The 20936-nt window shown below is 43.0% G+C and overlaps 1 protein-coding gene across 3 annotated transcripts in view; it reads left to right on the top strand.

Annotated features, from left to right (window-relative positions):
* The window catches only part of RAD23B (RAD23 homolog B, nucleotide excision repair protein), a 1748186-nt gene that overhangs the window by 612921 nt on the left and 1114329 nt on the right, over positions 1 to 20936 (top strand). The window lies entirely within an intron of this gene.

Raw genomic sequence — 20936 nt, 5'->3', positions numbered from 1 at the left:
ACCAGAACAAGGGGCAGCCATGCACTTTACCCCCAGCCAGGCAAACATTAACCGTGGATGCATCAGATTATGCCTGGGGGGCCCACATGGCAGGAAGGTGTATTCAAGGCACATGGTCCGCAAACCAAATGCATCTACATATCAATCAAAAAGAGATGCTAGCTGTTCAGAATGCCCTGACAGCCTTCAAGGACCTACTTCATCTGGGACAACTACTGATAAAGACAGACAACACCACGATCATGTGGTGTATAAACAAGCAGGGAGGCACTCATTCCTACCCCCTTTGCAGACTAGCCATGATTTTGTGGGACACAGCATTGACTTACCAAGTACATCTGCAGACACAATTCCTGCCAGGAAAGATATACTCTGGCAGACGAACTAAGCAGTAACCTCATGGATCCCGAGTGGAAATTGGATCCACAAGTCTTCAGCATGATAACAAGGAAATGGGGATGCCCAGAGATAGATCTATTTGCCTCTCTTCACAACTACCAACTAAAAAGATTCTGCACAAGGACTTATCACAGACGAGCATGGAAAGTGGACGCCCTATCTTTCAGCTGGAAAAACTTAGCAGTATATGCCTTTCCTCCACTGCCTCTCCTCCCCAAGGTACTCCTTAGGGTCAGACAAGAGAAGCCAAAAATGATGCTGATTGCCCCAGACTGGCCCCGCCAGTGCTGGTATCCAATTCTAAGGAACTTGTCTCAATGCCCGGCTTGGACCTTCCTCAAATACCTCATCTACTATCCCAACAAGACAATCCGATCCTGCACAGCCAGCTAAAAACCTTAAACCTGGCAGCATGGCGGATAATGTAGTCATACAAAACGCACCCCTCACTGTAGCTGTGATGGATGTCATTTTGGAGGCCAGAAGGCCTAGTACCAGAAAATTTTACGCTGGAAAATGGAAGAGATTCTGTGCTTGGAACCAGGCACAAAGAATTGACACAGCTGTACCAAATATTCCTCAGATTTTGCAATACTTAACTGAGATGATGGACAAAGGCCTATCCTTTTCATCAATTAAAATTCATGCCTCTGCTATTTGGGCTCATTACAATACAGAGCCACCAATCTTTTCTCATCCTTTAAGGCAGTACCTCAGCGGAGCCAAAAACTTAAGGCCTCCAAGGAGATCACCAATACCTGCATGGGACCTCAATTATGTCCTGGAAAAACTCACCCTGCCTCCTTTTGAGCCAGCCACTACAGCTGATATAAAGTTTTTATCTTGGAAAACAGCTCTGCTCCTAGCAATAACTTCTGCAAGGTGAGTCTCAGAGCTACAGGCACTCATGGCTGTGGAACCTTTCATCATTTTTTATCCAGACAGGGTTTCTCTGAGGACAAACCCGACATTCATGCCTAAGGTAGTCTCCATTGTGGCCCTTAACCAAGCTATTCATCTGCCTACTTTCTATCCAAACCCACAGAATAAGGGGGAGAGAATTCTGCATTCTTTGGACATACACCGACAACTACGCTTCTACTTGAACAGAACCAAAGCTTTCAGAAAGACAGAGCAACTACTAGTGGCATATGCTGCAGGATCACAAGGAAAGGCTGTCTCAAAGCAGACTATTGTGGATAGGCCACTGCATTCGTTTCTGCTATTCACAACATGGCAAGCCAGTGCCTTAGGGCATTAGGCCACATTCAACTAGAGCAGCAGCCACTTCAGCAGGCTTCCTCAGGGGAGTACCAACCAAAGACATTTTAGAGGCTGCTACCTGGAGTTCAGTGCACACCTTTACAAAGCACTATCATTTACCACTCTACTCTAAATCCAGGGCAGGCTTTGCCACTGCAGTTCTGCAGGGCCTCATAGCCGCTCCTAATGCTATATTAGCTCCAGCCTCCCAACCATAGGTTTGGGATTCAACCCAAATATAATGACTGCAACAGTGAAACACTAAGAACATAGTACAGTTGTGTACACTTACCATAAATGTAGATGTTCGAGTGTATTCATTGTTGCAGTCCAGGTTACCCACCCACGATCCCCCCTCTCTTTGCTGGAACTTATCTGCACTTCTCTAATCTATACAACCTGTGGTGTATTTGCTTGTAGATGAAGGTATAATATATTTTGGTGCATGCATGTTTTATTGGCATATTTTTTAGCCTACCCTTTTGGGGGGTACCTGACATCTGGGGCAAGAAAAACTGAAGAAAATGGCGTCGGCTGCATCTTTTATACCCCTGGCGCTCTGACATCAGGGATGCTGGACCTAGACTTTGGAATTCAGGCCGACTGAGGGTAGCCTGCAGCAGGATAACCCTAGTGTAATGACTGCAACAGTGAATACACTCTAACATCTACATTTATGGTAAGTGTACACAACTGTACTTTCTAAATATAATGCAAATAATAAGGGAAAAAAGAATACCCCTACCTTCTTCCTCTGCTCAAGTAGAAATTATCAGGGAGGACCCCACCCACTTTAATTTTCACCTCCGATCCCTCATATGTTCTCCTAATCACCCTTATAATTTTTTCAAGAAATGCAAATGCTTCCATTGCCCTGCTCATAAAGTCCCAGCTTAGTCTGTCAAATGTTTTCTCTGCATCAAGACTCATCGACAACAATGGTATTTTCTTACATTCTTCTTCCCTCTGGGTCATCAATGTCCTGTTAATGTTTCAAATGTTTGCCTCCCCTCCACAAAACCACATTGATCCTTATCTAGCAGTTTTGGCATTACTTTTACCATTCTTGTAGCCATTGTAGACATACTGCTTATAGGGATGACTGCAATTAGGGATGCAGACAATAAGCAAGAGAGGGCCAGAATTTTATTGGAGAAAATTGGCAAAGGAACCAAGGTATTGGGAGCAAATAACTAGAGAGGGAAAGATGATAGAATGGAATTACGCCAAGAATGTATTTGGACTGCAGGTTAGAGATTGCCTTCCCTATTAAGGATTGATATCAGAGTATAGGCAAAGAGAAAGAAATAGGGTGGGGTCCTAAACAGTAGACCAGCATTGGTAGAGTTTTTAATAGAAACTAGAACAGAAACTCCATTAAAAAAGGAATAATTAGTGGAGCATATAAAATATTGCATGATAAGTATAAGAATCAATCGGAGGAGGTTAGAAAGGATTGGGAAGAGAGATTGGATAAGCAATTTACAAAGAAACAATGGGAGGATATATGGATGTCTCCCAAGTATGTAACAAAATCTAGAAGATTTAGGATTTTTGCCTGGAAGTGTTTACATAGATATTTTTATGCCCCAAGTAGACTCCAGAGAATTTTTCCTCAGGCAGAAAGTAACAGTTGGAGTTGTGAGGAGGAAGAAAGAGGTAATTAGGAACATATTTTCAGGTGTGCAATGAGTTGGCAGACTTTAAGGATTACTTGCGGGATGCACTGTTGGAGATAGTGGGTGGTCTGATGTGGGAGATGATTTTTCTGAGCTATGATACAGAACTGGAATTCCCGAGACATGGTAAGGCCTTGCTGTGTCTAATAATGGTGGCTGCCACAAAAGCAATTACTAGAAAATGGAAATCAAAATTTAAACCAACTATACTGGAAGTAGTGAATATAACAACATATAAAACAACTGCAATTAAGATCTTTAGAAAAGGGTATGAGCAAACTACATAGGAAAAATGGGAATTGTGGGAACAATACATACAAGGGAGGAATGAGGTCTAAAAGGTGTTAGGACTTAAATGAGCTATGTAATGTTTGACTGAGAAAGATTGGGTAGATAAGTGATGTATAATGTTTGCAACTGGGAGTGTGTCAGTATGGTTTGTGATGTAAAATGCTTGCAAGAAGGATTGTGTCGGTGTGGTTTGTTTTCATTTATATAAATGTATGATTGCCTGTGTAGTAAGTGATGGTTTAATAAAAATGTTTCTTGTTTTAAACAAAGCAAGAATTGAATAATTTATGTAATGTTGCTTAGGTTATATGATATATAGCAATATATGTGAAGTATAATGATTTTTACGTTAATATAGTTTGATTACTTTTATGTGAATGTAAATTTGCCTGTGTCACAAGTGATAATTCAATAAAGGTATTTAAAATAAATAAACAACTAAACTTCCCTGATAGGGACTTAAAATCTATAATGTCTTCTACAACTTAAGTTGTATGCTATTCCCTAAAGTGTCCTTACGATGTGACAGATGTTCCTTCCAGCGTTGCTTCTTCTGGTTCATTGCTGAGAATGTACTTCTGGTTAAGACTGCAGTCTCTCCCAGAAGATGTGAAAGATAAGCTTTTAGATGCTCCTCTGCATGAGAATTTCCTTTTTGGTCCTCTATCTGCAGAAATATTTGAAAGGTTAGAAGGAAGGGGTAAAAATATAAAATGGTTTAAATAATTTTTCCTTTCTCTTGTGGCATAATTTCAAAGGAATTATCCCTCCAAGTCAGTTCCCATTTATTATAAAACAAGATGGACAACAAAATGGCAAAAAATCTAAAATGAAATGACAAGCCTAAAAGTGATTTAACGGGAGAAAAGCCTTCTTCAAGGATTAACCTTCCACTTTCTGTCTATAGTTGTTCCCTTTCCCCTTCACTTTGACCTTCCAAACAAACTTGCAATCAACCTTCCCCTTTTGAAACAGTTCACTTGGGCTTAAGGACATCTTCCCCACTCCAGACCACCTTAATTGTATTATCTCTTGTGAAATAGACAGACTTGCATTTACATAAAAGTAATCAAACCATATTAACAAGTTCACATTAAAAAAACATTATAGGGTATATAACAATATGTGTGATGTATAATGTAAGCAACATTATGTAAATTATTCAATTCCTGCCTTCTCTTAAACACCATTCCTCATCCAAAACATTTTTCTGCATGTATGGTTTTCACAATTCTCATTTTATTTTGTGTAATGTACTCCTACCCTTTTCTAGAGATTCCACTTACTGTTCATTTATCTTTGCTACAGTGTTCACTACTTCAAGTGTGGTTGGTTTTGATTTCGATTTCCGTTTTCTAGTAATTGCTTTTTTGGTATTCACCAGAATTAAACTAAACAAGGCCTTACTGTATTCTGCAGTCTATAATCTATCCACATATATTTTTACCTAGATGATTTGTAATTCATGCCACGTCTTGTTGAGAATTCTCCAGGGCTTAAGAGATCACAGTCAGTCTCTTTCAGAATCTGGAGATCACTTTGAAACTCAGGAAGTCCAACCTCCTTCTTTATCATTCCCAGGTGATGTTTATCATATTGATTAGCTTAAGCCTTAGCTATATGGGTTGTATCAAGCCAAAGATATAACAGCTAGCCAGCAGTGTGCACTGAGCTGATTAAATGACAATTTTGGTTGCTAAGCCCTTAAGAGCTTTCCTGCCAGCAGAAAGAGGGAGGATGAGCTCTGTAAAGGCAAAGCTAGGAACAACAAAAAATAATGTCCACACCCTTGCAGAATTAAAGCATATTAAGAAAGCAAGGAGAATGGAGGGAGGAAGCAGTAACTGCAGCAGTGATGGTAAGTTAATTATAGGGATAGATTACCCTAGCTAACTACACTTTTGAGATGGAAGGAGAAGAGTCTAGACACCCATGGAAAATGGTCCTAGCAAAGCCTGATGTGGACCTAGGGAAGGAAACATGCTTGTAATACATAGCAAAGTTTGTACAGAGAACCAAGTAGCAGCTTGTAGAATATTTCTAGAATCCAGCCCTTTACAAAAAGCCTTAGATGAAGCCAAGGCCCTGGTAGAGTGGACATTGACCCAGCCTGGAAAGGTTTTGTTATGGGTGAGTATAGTGAAAGGTAATAGTTATAGACAACAATTTTAAAATAGTCTGTTCTAACACAGGCTGTCCCTTCTTACTTTTACAGGAAATGAACAATTGATCCGAAGATCTGAAAGACCACGCATAATGTTATCTCATTCACTGAAGTCCAGGTCCTTTGGCTGACCATATTTGCAGATAATTGCAAACTAAGTGCAGTCATAGAATCCCCCAAAGATACAAATGCCCTCCATGAAGGCCTGATGCAGACTATTAACTGGTGCCAGAGACATGGTCTAAATCTCAATGCCAATAAATGCGTAGTCATATAATTTGGGAAGACCGCTACCCCTGGAAACTGCCACATTGATAGTATATCCCTAAGAGTAGACTCAGTAGTCAGGGATTTGGAATTCATGTGGACAGTAACTTGGCCTTGGGCTTCATGTGTCTATGGTGGTAACCATTTGAAATGTCAGGACCTGCTAGAGTGAGTCGCAAAACAAAGAAACTGAATGGCCGAAAGGTCGGACTTGCATATACGAAGTCTGAGATGCCATTTCTTGCAGTATTCCATTTTCGCTGAGATATGTCGATCTTGGATTTGGCATATCAGGGAGTGGGTGTCTTGCCCCCAACATGGGTGTGTGTGGGGGGATTGCAGGAGGGCTTGCACCACTGCAAAAAGAAGTTTTAAGGAGAAGAGCGAGTTTCGAATTTCACTCTTCTCCTGGAGTTTCAGCCTTTTGTTTTCTGGCTTATCATCACTTTGCATTTTGAGGGTCAGCATTTCAGTAAGGAGCCATCTATGGTAGTAAGGAAATCATTCTGTGCTAAGCAACTTATAAGCAAGGGTATGTTATTTAGGCCCAAGAATGTCATTGTTTCACTCTACGGAGCCCCCATTAGACCAGTCATTTGGTACAATGCTCTTGTCAGTATGTACCTGACTAGGCATGTGCAAAAACTTGAGGGTCCATAGATGTTACATACAAAAAGAATACAGGGAGGAAATATGTCCTAAATGGACTGCCTCAAACTCCTTTTCCTGTATTCAGTCTCCTACAGACTGCTGAAAGGTGATATGATGGACCTGTTTGCAAAACAAACTGATCTGATGGACCTGTTTGCAAAACAAACAACATCAGAATTACCTGATTTAGAGACCTAAACCTCATCTCTAACATAAATAGGACATGTTGGAGTGGCAAGTATGTGTCCCTGGGACTACCCCTTGTCTGCAACTGACACCCCATCCCTTTGAAGCAGAGTTCCTTTCTAATCCAATTCAAATACATCTTGGATCAGTGGATGGGGAATCGGAAATTTGCCCCTGGTCTGGCACTTATGTTTCTATTAGACAGAGGTAGCCTGTAAATACTTGACCACTCATGCTCAAGCCTGCATATCAAAACTAGTCAGCTATATTTGTGAAGTATATCTAGGCTTAAAAAGCCCCCCTGGTGTCTTTAGACTAGTAGTTACCTATGAACCTACACTAACCAAGTTAGTGGATAATTTATTAAAGGCATGGTAGGATATTAATGTCATATTCAATGTTATTTTTCCTTACTCTAAGCTGGGCCAACCAGGATCCAAGTAAACCATTGCATGGTGGATTTCCAACTCCATTTCCCTTTCTTACTCCCACTATGGCAAGTTCTTGCCCTCTTCCCCAAAGGTTTACTCTACTACAGCAGTAGACTCTACTAGAACAGTAGACTTCTCTGGGGCTTTCTACAAAATGATATATTCCAGAACTATCCTGAAAGCTGCTACCTGGTCTTCTTGTACAGTTTCAGTAAAAGCTACAGAAATATTGCCTTTTCCAGGTCAAAGACAGCTACCACCATGTCAAGTCCTTTCTGGACTTTTGGGCAGATGTCCTTCAAGGTAGCATCTGCAGTCATAACAAATGGGTTGTCCTGTCGTCAGGCAGCCCTTCGGTCGGCCGGATTCCAAAGTCTGGGTCCGGCTTCGGCTGATGTCGCACTTCACCCGACGTCATCTCTGCTGGTCTTCGGGTATAAAGGCATCAGCCGACGCCATTTTCCTCAGTCTTTCTTGCCGCGTGGCGCCCGAAGCAGAAGCTGTTCGCAAGTGCCGGTCGGTCAGATCCAGAGATTACTACTTCGAAGACTACTTCGAAGACTTCTAAAAGCTAAGTACCCGTTGGGGACTCTTTCTTGCCTCAGCCGATGTCAGAAGAAGACAATAACTGTTTAACTTGTGGGAAACAAATACCTCATAAAGATTTCCACTCTTACTGTCTGCCTTGCTTAGGCCCAAACCACGACGTAGCAGCCTGTTCGGCCTGTGCTTCCTTCAACCGACGAACGCTTAGGCGTCGGTCGGAGTTTGCTGAACAGTTTTTCGCTCAGATTTTGCGTACATTATGCCGCCGGATCCTCCGACTTCCCAAATTGTTAAAACGCAAAGAAAAAGACCGACACTCGCGGTCCGCGGTTTCGCCCGAAACCACGGTTAAGCAAGCCGCGAGTGTCTCGGTTTCGGCCGAAACCGAGAATACCGGTCAATCTTCAGCCGAATCCATGACTACTACTGAGGCTCCTGCTACCTTAGTTGAATCGGCCTCAGAAGTTTTGCCTACTACTGTGGTTCCTAGTGATTTATCAGACACCATCCCTTTGGATGTCTCTACCCCAGCACGTGGTGCTGCTAGGCCTCCTGCAGCCATGTCTATTAAGGCCTTTGGGGCTAAAGCAGCCAAAACTGTTAAATCAGTGCCTGTTAAGCCCCCCTCACACAGGCCCACTTCTAGTTCACAAATGCTTACTCTGGCAAAGGATTTAATATCCTTAATTAGGGGATCCCAATCTCACCCAGACAGGGCCTCTCAGCCACCAGAAAAGAGATCTAGAGCAGAGCCCCCCGAGCCAGTGTCCTCTGATGATTCTGCGGATGACTCAGACATTACAGACCAGCCAGAGGCTCCTTTGTCTACATATGAAGATTCCGATGCTGAAGAATCCATTCCATCTGCCTCTCCGCCAGAGGAATTTTCCTTTGGGGAAACCTTACATGCCATGAGAGAACAATTCCAATGGCAGGGACAAGATTTCTCAGATTCAAGAAAAAGGCTTAGGACATTTCTGCACTTACCACAACATAGGCCCTTAGCTATACCTCCAGTACTGCCTGTTGTGGATGATGCATTTAATGATGTTTGCACTGTTCCTGATACTTTACCTCCAGCCCCTGCCAAACCAGATAGATTTTACAGGGTGCCAGGCACTCATCACCACCTATGCAAGGCCCCACTTGCAGATCCTGAGACTATATCCCAGGGGCCTAAGGCAGTAGCCTCGACCTCAGCAAAAAACCCTACTCCTTCTGAAAGGGAATCCAGGTCCTTAGAGAGATGGGGGAAAAAAGTTTACACCTCTGCTACTCTCTCAGCTAGAGCTTTAAACTGTCAGTTTCATATGATCCAATACCAAGAGTTTATGCTTGATCAGTTAACTAAGAAGCTGTCCTCTGATGACTCCTTAGATAAGAAATATGTTTTAGAAATGGTGAATAACATCCAACAGGTTAGTAACCATTCTTTAAAATGTGGCTATGATGCACTGGAGGCTTCATTTAGATCAGCCATGACTGGCACAGTGATAAGAAGACATGCATGGTTGAAAGAACAGGTCTTGCCGGATCATGTTAAAGCAAAGCTGTTAGATGCTCCTATAGATAAGGCCAGTCTATTTGGTACACCTGCTCAGCAAGTAATGAAGAAAATGGAAGAAAAGGCAAAATCTGTACAAACAGTTAAGGATTTCTTACAGGTTCAGCCCCCAAGGTTTAGCAGGAACTGGCCTGCCAAAAATTGGTCCTTTCCAGACTCCTCAAAATCTCAGAGGCAGGAATAGACGCTCTAGAGGCAGAAATCAATCCAGAGGAGGTGCCTACAGAGGACGACAGTGGCAAGGCAATAACCGAAGCACAGACACAACCACTGCCACTACAACAGGACAATCACAGTGACTTGGCTCTAACACCGCTTACCAGGGAGCAAATAGCAGCACCTTTAGGCGGAAAGTTAGCCTTATTTTCGAAAAATTGGCACTGTATCACAAAAGACAAGTGGATTTTGCAAACCATAGACCAAGGCTACAGGTTCCACTTCCACACCTTACCAGTACTATGAGGAATGCCAAACCTACCTCCAAATCAAAAAACAGAAGCTCTAAAGCAGATAGCAGAATTAACAAAGATGAGAGCTGTGGAAAGAGTACCAATAACAGAACAGGGCAAAGGATTCTACTCCAGAATCTTCCTAGTACCAAGAAAAGAGAAAAGTTGGAGACCTATTCTCGACCTGTCCGTCTTAAACACATACATCATTGTCCCAAAATTCAAAATGCTGACCCTACAGCAACTTCTTCCCATGCTGGGCAAGGAGTGTTGGCTGGTAACTCTAGATCTCAAGGAGGCATACCTGCATGTCCCCATACGACCAAATTGCAGAAGATACCTCGGATTTCTTGCAGGATCAGAGCATTATCAATTCTCAGCATTGCCCTTTGGCTTATCTACTGCGCCCAGAGTATTTACAAAATGCCTGGCATCAGTAATCGCTCACTGCAGGCTGCAGGGAATACAAATTTATCCATACCTGGACGACTGCCTATTACAAGCGGACAACAAAAGCAAGCTGACAACAGATCTACAAAGAGTCATTTGCTTACTACAAGCCCTGGGATACACAGTCAATTTACAAAAGTCAAGACTGATACCATCCCAAACAAGAACATTCTTGGGTGCGGATTTGGACACAGTAAAACAAATGGCATTCCTAACTGCAGAAAAACAAAAACAACTCCCTCTTTACTTCTTGGCATTAACAAAGCAGAACAAACTAACAGCAAGAAAAGTACTGCAGGCCTTGGGCTTCATGGCATCATGCATAATCTTGGTCCCACATGCCAGACTGCATATGAGAAAAAGAATTTATGGTCTCAACACAGGCACAGCTTAGAAACCGAAATCCCACTAATCCCATGCCTGAAACAGGAGTTCCTATGGTGGGCTCAAACATGCCAGTCAAACCCAGGCTTACCCTTCCACAACTTTCAAGCAAGCCAAACCATCACAACGGACGCCTCAGACCTAGGCTGGGGGGCGCACATGTTGGACAAATGCATACAAGGATTGTGGACTCAAGACCAGCTGCACCTGCACATAAACCAAAAAGAAATGCTGGCAGTAAAACTAGCAATACAGAAATTCAGACCATTCCTCAAAGAAGGCCATTTAATGATAAGGACAGACAACACCACAGTCATGTGGTACGTCAACAAACAAGGAGGCACTCATTCATACCCCCTATGCAGAATGACTCTGGACCTTTGGAATATGGCTCTGAGCTACAACATCCAGTTACAGGCAATGTTTGTGCCGGGAAAAGAAAACACCCTAGCAGACATGTTAAGCAGAACCACCTCGGATGCTCACGAATGGATGCTACACCCGGACATCTTCAAGGCCATCACAAAGAAATGGGGAATGCCACAAATAGACCTATTCGCATCCCCACTCAATCACCAGCTCAAAAAATGCTGCACAAGGACATGCCACCCACTTGCATGGAAGGTGGACTCTCTATCCTTCAGTTGGAAAGGCCTGACAGCATATGCATTTCCACCTCTTCCTTTGATGCACAAGGTACTACTGAAAATCAAAGAGGAACTTCCAAGGATAATCCTGATAGCTCCGAATTGGCCAAGACAACACTGGTACCCATTGCTGAGGAGCATATCTCGGGGGAGAATGTGGTCAATACCCCTGATGCCTTTGATGTTAACTCAGAACAACTACAACATCATGCACCCAAACCTAAAAACATTGCAACTGACTGCCTGGAACATCACATAGCAGCAACTAACCCAGACCTATCCCAAAGGGTTAAAGACATTATCCTTGAAGCCCGCAGACCTTCAACAAGAAGGAACTATGCAGGAAAATGGAAAAGGTTTGTCATTTGGAGTACTGAAAGAGGAAAAGATGTGTCGAACATAGATATTGCTAACATCCTGGAGTACTTGGCAGAGCTTCTACATACAGGCCTGTCTTATTCCTCCATCAAGATACATGCATCAGCTATTTCAGCAGAATACAGCTTCGATCCACCTGTCTTTTCGCATCCTCTACTCAGGCAGTTCCTCAGAGGGATCAAGAATGTAAAACCTCCTAGGAAACCACCATTACCAGCATGGGACTTGAACTTTGTGCTAGAAAAATTGACACTCCCTCCATTTGAACCAGCAGCAACAGCAGATCTTCAACACCTATCATGGAAAACTGCTTTCCTACTGGCAATTACTTCAGCAAGGAGGGTTTCGAACTACAGGCCTTAATGGCAGTACAACCCTTCCTAATCTTCCATCAAGATAGGGTCTCCATGAGAACTAATCCTACATTTATGCCTAAGGTGGTATCCAGAGTGTCTTTAAACCAGGCAATCCACCTACCTACCTTCTTTCCCAATCCACAGAACAGGGGGGGAAAGACTGCTGCATACCTTGGATGTACATAGACAGTTACGCTACTACCTGGACAGAACCAAAGGTAACAGAAAACTGACCAGCTTTTAGTAGCCTATGCAACAGGAAGGGAAGGAAAAGCAATTTCCAAACAGACAATCTCCAAATGGATAAGAAATTGCATAAGATTCTGTTACTCCTACCATGGAAAACCAATTCCACAGAACATAAGACCTCATTCTACAAGGGCTACAGCCACTACCACAGCTTTCTTACGAGGAGTGGCAACCAAGGACATTATTGAGGCGGCTACTTGGACCTCCGTGCATACATTTGCCAAGCATTATAATTTACCTCTATACTCTAGATCCCGAGCAGGGTTTGCCACTGCTGTACTGCAAGGGATCCTAACTACACCATAATTTTTCTTCCTCCACCCCTAGTTGGCTATGGTATTCTACCCATTTGTTATGACTGCAGATGCTACCTTGAAGGACATAGTACAGTTTTGTACCTACCATAAATGTAGATGTCCGAATAGGATAGCATCTGCAGTCAGGATTACCCACCCTCCTTCCCCTCTGTGGTACTCCTAGGGTATTTACCCTCCTATTAGCTAGCTGGGGGGGGAGTCTCTTATGGTGTATTTGTTTGTATTTTACACTGTTTATTGCACTTTAAGTTACTAATTGTTGCAAATTGTTTCTGTAGGCTACACACTAAAGTGCGCTAGCCGATTTACAGCATTTATAGCATTTACTGTCTGTTTTTTTCCTTATCTCTGTAATAAAACAAAAAAATCTCTTGTTTTCCCACTTTACTGAACTAGAGTAGTCCAGTTTCAGAGTTGCTGATCCCTGGGCTTTGTTTTTAGTTCCTGTTACTGATCCATTGCCTTATTAGGAAGGAGGGAAGTTTCTTTGCTTACCAGTGGGAGTGGGAAGCACTGAGCGCCTTTTGTCCGATTTGGTGAAGTTTCAGCCAGAAACTAGTAGTCCATTGGTCGTTTGGGCCAATTCCTAGCTCCCTTCAGCCCCTGCTATAAAACACGCTAAACTGTACTGCTGATCTAACCAGCATATCCTATAACTGAAAAGTTCATCTCTACTTGATTCCCAAGTAGACTATTCTCTATCTGTAAAGCCTAGCACTTACTCCTACAGTACTTGCACCTTGATAAAGCACTCTTATTATAGATAGTACCCCACCAGCCTAAAACCCACTTCCCGAGTCCTTTGAAAGTTCTTTATCTACTACTTCTAGTATGTCGAGGGATCAGTTGCTAGTGTCCTCTCCAGCTCAACTGGTGAACCTGGGAATATTGAGGCAATGTTACAATTGCCTCATGTACCTGAACAATCCTCTCCTTCTCCCACAAAACACAAATACATGCGAGAGATGCAACTATACGGCCAAACTGGAGGCTGAGCTCTCTCAACATAGGACTGGCAAGACCAGACAGGAGGAGAAGGCAACCACACACAATACATACCCAGTCACACATGGTACCATCACAACTTCAAATCATACACATACTCACACAAAGACATACTGGAGGCTCTGATCAAAATTTACCAAAACAGCAGAGGCCACCAAAGCAGACACCCAAACAACTACCACCTCACGACCCAACACATGCAACACATAGACCACACAGTCAGAGTGTCAAACAGTCACAGCCCTTAAGGCCAAACAAAATGCCAGACACACTTGTCATTGGTGATTCCATAGTCAGACACACTGACGTCCGCTCACCAGACTGAGTAAGGAGAAGGTCACAGTAAGCTGCCTGTCGGGCGCTAGAATCCGCCACATAACGCAAGCACTCAGGTCTCTCAACAGCAGGTACAAGTGCGACTCAGTCATTGTCCACGCTGGTGTCAACGACCTGAGACGCACTCCTTGGACTACATGAAAAGGGACGCCGAGGAGCTCTCTGATTATGTAGCCCAGGCAGGTATGACCCTGACCTTGAGCAGTATCCTACCTTCACCTAGAATGATGCCACAATACAGTGATAAGATGATCAGCTTTAATAATTGGCTTAAATTCTGGTGTCATTCAAAGGGATCCAATGTCTGTCTGCCTGGGATGACATGCTGGACAAGCCACGCTGCTTCAAGGGACGGCTTGCACCTGTCACCCTGGGCTTCCGGATATTGGCAAAGGCTCTTGCCACCCCATAGTGCCTTTTTAGGCAAGGCTCAAATTCTAAACCTACCACCCTAGAACACCAAAAGGAAAAAACTAAGGGTAATGCTGCTCAATGCCAGAAGTCTCAATCTCAAGATGCACACTCGAGGCCCTTCTCAATATGGAGAACATCGATGTCTGTGCTGTGACAGAAACCTGGTTCAAGGCTCCTGAGAGCACCCCAGCACTAACAGGTTTCACCTCATATCATACGTTCCAGCCCCAAAATCCGGACAACACCAAGAAAGGAGGGGGGGGCTGTCCATATTCATAAAGGACACCCACACCTCAAGGTTGGTGGCAACGCACGATGCATCGGAGACCATCCAGGTGCAATTAACCATAGGCAAGACTGCTCTGCAATTTGTAGCATGTTACAGGCCACCCTCTCAAACTCAGGAACCTCACATGGCCTTCCTGAAAACATTGGAGGGGATAAATGTATCTCCAAAAACCATCATACTAGGTGACTTCAACTACCCTAATATAGACTGGGAACACTACTCAAGCCCGAACACTCTAACCCAAAGATTCCTGGAGTTCATAAACTCAAATGCCATGGAACAACTAGTCACCATCCCCACAAGAGGTGAAAACATACTTGATCTCATCATCACGAACATGGGATCAAAATGTTCAACACTGGAAGTATACCCCTCACTGGTGAGATCAGATCATAAACTAATCTCGCTGGAGGTCCTCATCCCGCCCCCACCTGAAACAAAAAGACCACAGTGAAAAACTTCTCAAAAGCCGATTTCACACTTCTAAAAACTAGTGTGGTCTCCTTTAAGGCCCCTGAGCCAGTGGTAAACATTACTCAAACCGCTGAATCACTTACAAATGCCTTCTACCAGCACCTACAGGACTGCATGGATCAGGCAATCCCAAACAAAACTAAGACTCTCTGTACCAAAGGCAAGCGTCCAGTCTGGTGGACCCCAGCCATAAACAAGCTCTACAATAAAAGGAGGAAGCTACTACAAGATAGAGCAAAATCCTTGAAAGGTAAGACACCTTTGATCATTATAAGTAAAAACTAAGAGCTCTCATAAAATCATCCAAGGCAAATTTTGAGAGAAAAATCGCCAAGGACTCTAAAGACAATCATAAGGCCTTCTTTAGCTATGTTAGAAACCTAGGAGGAAACTCCCAGATATGCTCAGAATTAGTTCAAAATGATGTGAAAATTACTGAACCTACACACATTGCTAACATACTGGCTGACAGGTTCAGTGCAAACTTCTCACCTCCCAAAAGGAGAGATATCTATTCCAGAGGATTGTAGCCCCCAAACATCTCCAACGCCCAGGTGAGAACTGCCCTCACTAAGGCAAAAAACACAGCATCCATGGGACCGGATGGTGTCCCCGGCTGTGTGCTTCATGAACTCAACGAGGAATTAAACCCACAGTTAGGACAGCTGTTTAATCTTAGCCTCACCTCAGGATACGTACCCAAGGAGTGGCGACGCGACTGTGGTCCCACTTCATAAGGGCAGTGCCTCCACAGACCCTGGAAATTACCGCCCCATTAGCTTGACAAGCCTTATCTGCAAAGCCATGGAGAGGATCATAATGGAACTCATAAATAAAGACATAGGGAACTTGCAGACTTTGGATCCAACCCAGTTTGGCTTTGTCAAAGGCAGATCCTGCCTCTTAAACTTGGTTGACTTTTTCGAGACAGTCACCAAGGCCATTGATGAGGCAAAGGCAGTCCATACAGCCTACCTCGACCTGGCAAAGGCCTTCGACACAATACCCCACTCAGGTATCATCGACAAACTCATCAGCTTGAATGTAAACCCATACATCACAAGATGGGTTGCAAACTGGCTAAGCGACAGAACCCAGAGGGTCAGAGTTGCTGGAGCCATGTCAGACTCAAAGCCTGTCACAAGTGGTGTCCCACAGGGCTCAGTCCTGGGTCCACTCTTGTTCGGCATCTACTTTTCTGAAGTACAAGCAAACACAGGAGGGTTATGGCTGACAAAGTTTGCAGATGACTGCAAACTGGGCGCCATAGTCGAAAACACATCTGACACAGATATCCTCCAGAAGGGCCTCACAGAAACGGATGACTGGTGCCAGAGCCATGGCCTGAAGTTAAATGCCAAAAAATGCATAGTCATACCCTTCGGGAAAAACAAGGTTACCCCTAGCTACCATATAGGTGACAATCCACTGAGCACAGAAAAAGTCATCAGGGATCTGGGGACCCAAGTTGACAGTAGTCTTTCGTTTGACACTCATGTTGCTAAAGTAGTTAGGAAAACCTTCTATATCGCCCACCTTATCATGAAGGGATTCACATCTAGATCAAGGGAGGTCATCGTCCCCCTGTACTCATCACTCATTAGACCTATGATTGAGTACAATGCCCGTTCGAATGTATCTGACCAGACACCTGATGCAGCTTGAAAGGCCCCAAAAGTTCCTCACCAAAAGGATAAAGGGTCTCAAAAATATGTCTTATGCTGCCCGACTGAAAGAACTCCAGCTTTATTCAGTCTCATACCGCTTGCTCAGAGGTGACCTGTGCCTGACATGTAGGGCCATGTCAAACCCAGATTTGATGAATATGCTTCACCTCAAAAAATCTAGATCCCTCAGAACCACAAGGGCGGGAGACTTAAACCTTGACACGGTTATAAATAGAACGTGCTGGAGGGACAGATTCATCACCCAGAGACTCCCTATGCTGTGGAACAAAATCCCGGTACATGTGAGGCAGAGCACCTCGCTGGCCTTGTTCAAGAGGAATCTTGACCAATGGATGGGAGATCGCAGATATACCCCAGGGATTACTTCAGTGTCACTGCTTGACAGAGGCACAGAAAAATGATAGGCATAGTTTTTATTCAAACTAAAGGGGTGGCGAAAGCCACATAACTATGGGCTAGGCTTATAAATGCCCTTGGGCAGATAGCCTAGTATGAACCTATGAACCTATATATGTACATACATGCTTATTTTTTGTGTTTGCCTTCTACTTTTTTGGAAACATTGGCATTTATCCAAAATTTAGCTTTCCAAGAGGGCAACTGGCATCTGGGGCAAGAAACACTGAGGAAAATGGCGTCGGCTGATGCCTTTATACCCGAAGACCAGCAGAGATGACGTCGGGTGAAGTGCGACATCAGCCGAACCCAGACTTTGGAATCCGGCCGACTGAAGGGCTGCCTGACGACAGGACAACCCATTTGTTATGACTGCAGATGCTATCCTGTTCGGACATCTACATTTATGGTAGGTACAAAACTGTACTTTCTCACATTTTTTAACTAACCTCCCCACTGTTCTCTTAAACTTTGTGAATCACCCATCTGTTTGGAATACTGCTACAGTGATTTCAGTCAGGACACAGTGCAGTTGTTCAAGAACTTGCCATAACAGTAGCTATCCTACTGATTTACTGTTGCAGTATTCCTTCCCACCCTCCTCCTCCCTTTTCTTTCCAAATTCTTTCTTAAGACTGAGGGAAGCTCCACTTCTCCTGCTGTGCCTCTCAAAGCTGACTACTTCTCCCACAGAGGTCTTCAGGCTACTGGCTTGGAAGCAGTCTGAAGATTCATGCTCATGCATCTGCTTATGTACCCTTGTGCTTGAACTGCTACTGCTACTGTGCTTGAACTGCTACTTGAACTGCTACTGCTACTGCTACTGGCCAGAGTACAAAGCCTAAACATTCCCAGTAGCAGTTCAAGCACAAGGGTACATAAGCAGATGCTCATGCATCTGCTTATGTACCCTTGTGCTTGAACTGCTACTGGGAATGTTTAGGCTTTGTACTCTGGCCAGATGTCAGCAATGAAAATACATCTGTTTGGAATACTGCAACAGTTATCAGTAGGACATCTTCTGTTATGGTAAGTTCTTACACAACTGTATTTTCTTAATGGATAAACTTGACCACTGTTTACTGGTGCCACATGAGCTACCTCTAAGCCAGTCAGTAGTACAGAAACTTTCCCTTTACTGTGGGAAATCTTGCTGTGATATGTTTACCTTTCCAAACAGCACCAAATTTAGCAGTGTTTTTTCTTTTTTCTCTTATTTTTTCCTCCTTGAGATTGACTCACACAGAAATTGTCCTGGAACTCTTGACCTCTGTTTCCCCTTAAAAGGTAAATAATATTGCAAAGACAAAACAGACAGAATATCTGACTATACAAATACAGCATTTATTCCAAATCACAACTCATGATGGAGATCAAGAATTTTCTAACATGATCCCAAAGGATTAAAACAAACACAACCCTTTTATACCTTAAAAGGCATTATAGGTGTACCTTGAGGCACACACAGATATGGCTCTACACTAACAGCTTAATTTCAGCTATCCCAGTGTGAAAACAGAAACTCAAAAAAGAGATCCAGTGAATTTGTCTTTTTTGGTAAATTTCAGTTACTGGCTAGTACGTGCACTGCCTGGATGCCATCAGAGAAGAAATTTAGAGAATCTGAATGAAAATCAGTCACAGAAGGTGAGGAAACACTGGTTGGGAAGAATCCTGCAGTTGTTCAGCAGAAAGCATTTCAAGCTCCAGCTTTGGTGCAAGACATGACTTCCAGTAATCTAGAGGGAAAAAATAAGCCAAATGCGATCAGAGCTGATTACGGTAAACAAAACACTGAAGGAGTATATCAACTCAAATAACAGAAGGTTGAGAAAATGGAAGCAGTTTTAAACAAATATTCAGATGAGTTGATAAAATTGCAATAGTCAGAGGTCAAAATTAAGAAAAGACTGGCTGAGTGTGAGACTGCTCATGAAGAGATGTTTCAAAAAATGGTAGAATTAGAGGACAGAGCTTGTAGGGATAAGATAAGAAAAACTGGAAGGAACAGAGACTGTATTAATTTTATGAAAGCACAAATAAGCAACTGGACTGGAATTCCACAGCAAGAGTCGTTAATTGAAAGGGCACATCATGTGTATGTTCCAAATCTGGCCATGAGAAAACAGCCAAGACCTCTAGTAGTAAAGATGCAGTCCTACTAGCCGAAAGAGTTGACTTTGTCAAAACTGTGGCAGAAGGACAAAGTACTAAAAGTAGAGTGTTTGTGAAAAAATGTTACTTAGTGCACCAGGCAGAAGAGGAGTAAATTAATTCTAGCAGTCAAGGAGTGTCAAGAAGCAGTTGTGAAATTCAAGCTGCTGTTTTCAGCTGTCGTCAGAATATTTTTCATGGAGAGTCGGTTATTTTTTGGTGCATCAAAGTCATTTGTGATGCAGAACATGCTAAGGGGGAAACACAAATGTTTGTCCAACAAAAAGTGAGTTATCCAAAGTGGATTTTGCTTCTTATTCTTTTCATAATGAAGCTCATAGAGAGACTTATGCCAGTGAAAACTCTTTCAGCATACTAAAGGAAAATGCTTGAGAGACCGAGGAAAGCACAGGAGTTGACTAGAAGAACCACAAGTACATTTAAAATGAACCAGAGACTGGATTTGGGAGAGGGAGATCAACAGGAAGAAAACCAGCAATTTGGAAAGTATTGAATACATATATGATTACAAAGCATCAGTCACATTTGTGAAATATGGTGGAACAAGAAAACCTAAATTTGACTTTAAAGAGAGAGGAAGATGACAGAAGTAACTGTAAGTAAAAAAAAGTCTTTATTCGTAACAGTATTTATATAAAACACGATGTACACTGCATGCTACAAAGTCTGGGTTCTGGCCCAGAATTTGTAGTTATTGGCCGTTTGGGTGGTCTTCCATCTCTCTCAAATTTCTGATTTGAAGGCCTGCATTTGCACTTGTTTCTGTCCTGTAACTCCTGGGCCCATCTCATTTGCTCACTCAAAAAATTCTGCTTTTACTGTATTTGTGTTTCTTCCTACTTTATTTTGCTTGTGCGTCATCTTAAAAGTACTCAATTGTATTTATTACTGCTTGGTGTAACTCATTCTAAGCCTTTTAGTTTAAGCACTTGGGCTTCAGACCAGTTGTTTTACATTAAGAAGGTTTGTGGTCTGCACTGTAGTGGCAGAACAGGTAGCTTCATCCTTCTAAGTTGGGAACTGCTGATTGAGGGCTCAGTGTCTGTTATTCTAAAAGTGTATTAATTCTGGTTTAAGCACTTGGACTTCAGGCCAGTTATTTTACATTAAAAGGGTTCGTGGTCTGCACTCTTGTGGGAGGAGAGGCTGGACCCTGCCCTTCTGAGCTGGGAATTTCTGGTTAAAGGCTTATAGTGCCTGCATATTTGAACTGCTTCTTACTGAAATTGGTACACCTTGTTTGCTGTAGCATAGACTAGATCCAGGCCTGCTGAATCTAGCTTTGTTTGTATAACTTGAGCACTAATCCAGGCATTCTTTAAAGTATTCAATTGTATTTATTACTGCTTGGTAGTAACTTGATTAAAGTGTAGCTATCATTCTAAGTCTTTTGGATTAAGCACTTGGGCTTCAGACCAGTTGTTTTACATTAGGAAGGTTTGTGGCCTGCACTGTGGTGGCAGGACAGGTAGCTTTAAGTTGGGAACT

This window comes from Protopterus annectens, chromosome 2.part0 (genome assembly GCF_019279795.1).
Source record: "Protopterus annectens isolate FY-2018-M chromosome 2.part0, PAN1.0, whole genome shotgun sequence".
Classification (NCBI taxonomy): domain Eukaryota; kingdom Metazoa; phylum Chordata; order Ceratodontiformes; family Protopteridae; genus Protopterus; species Protopterus annectens.
The sequence above is the reverse complement of the archived record's forward strand: the minus strand, read 5'-3'. Positions and strand labels throughout refer to the sequence as shown.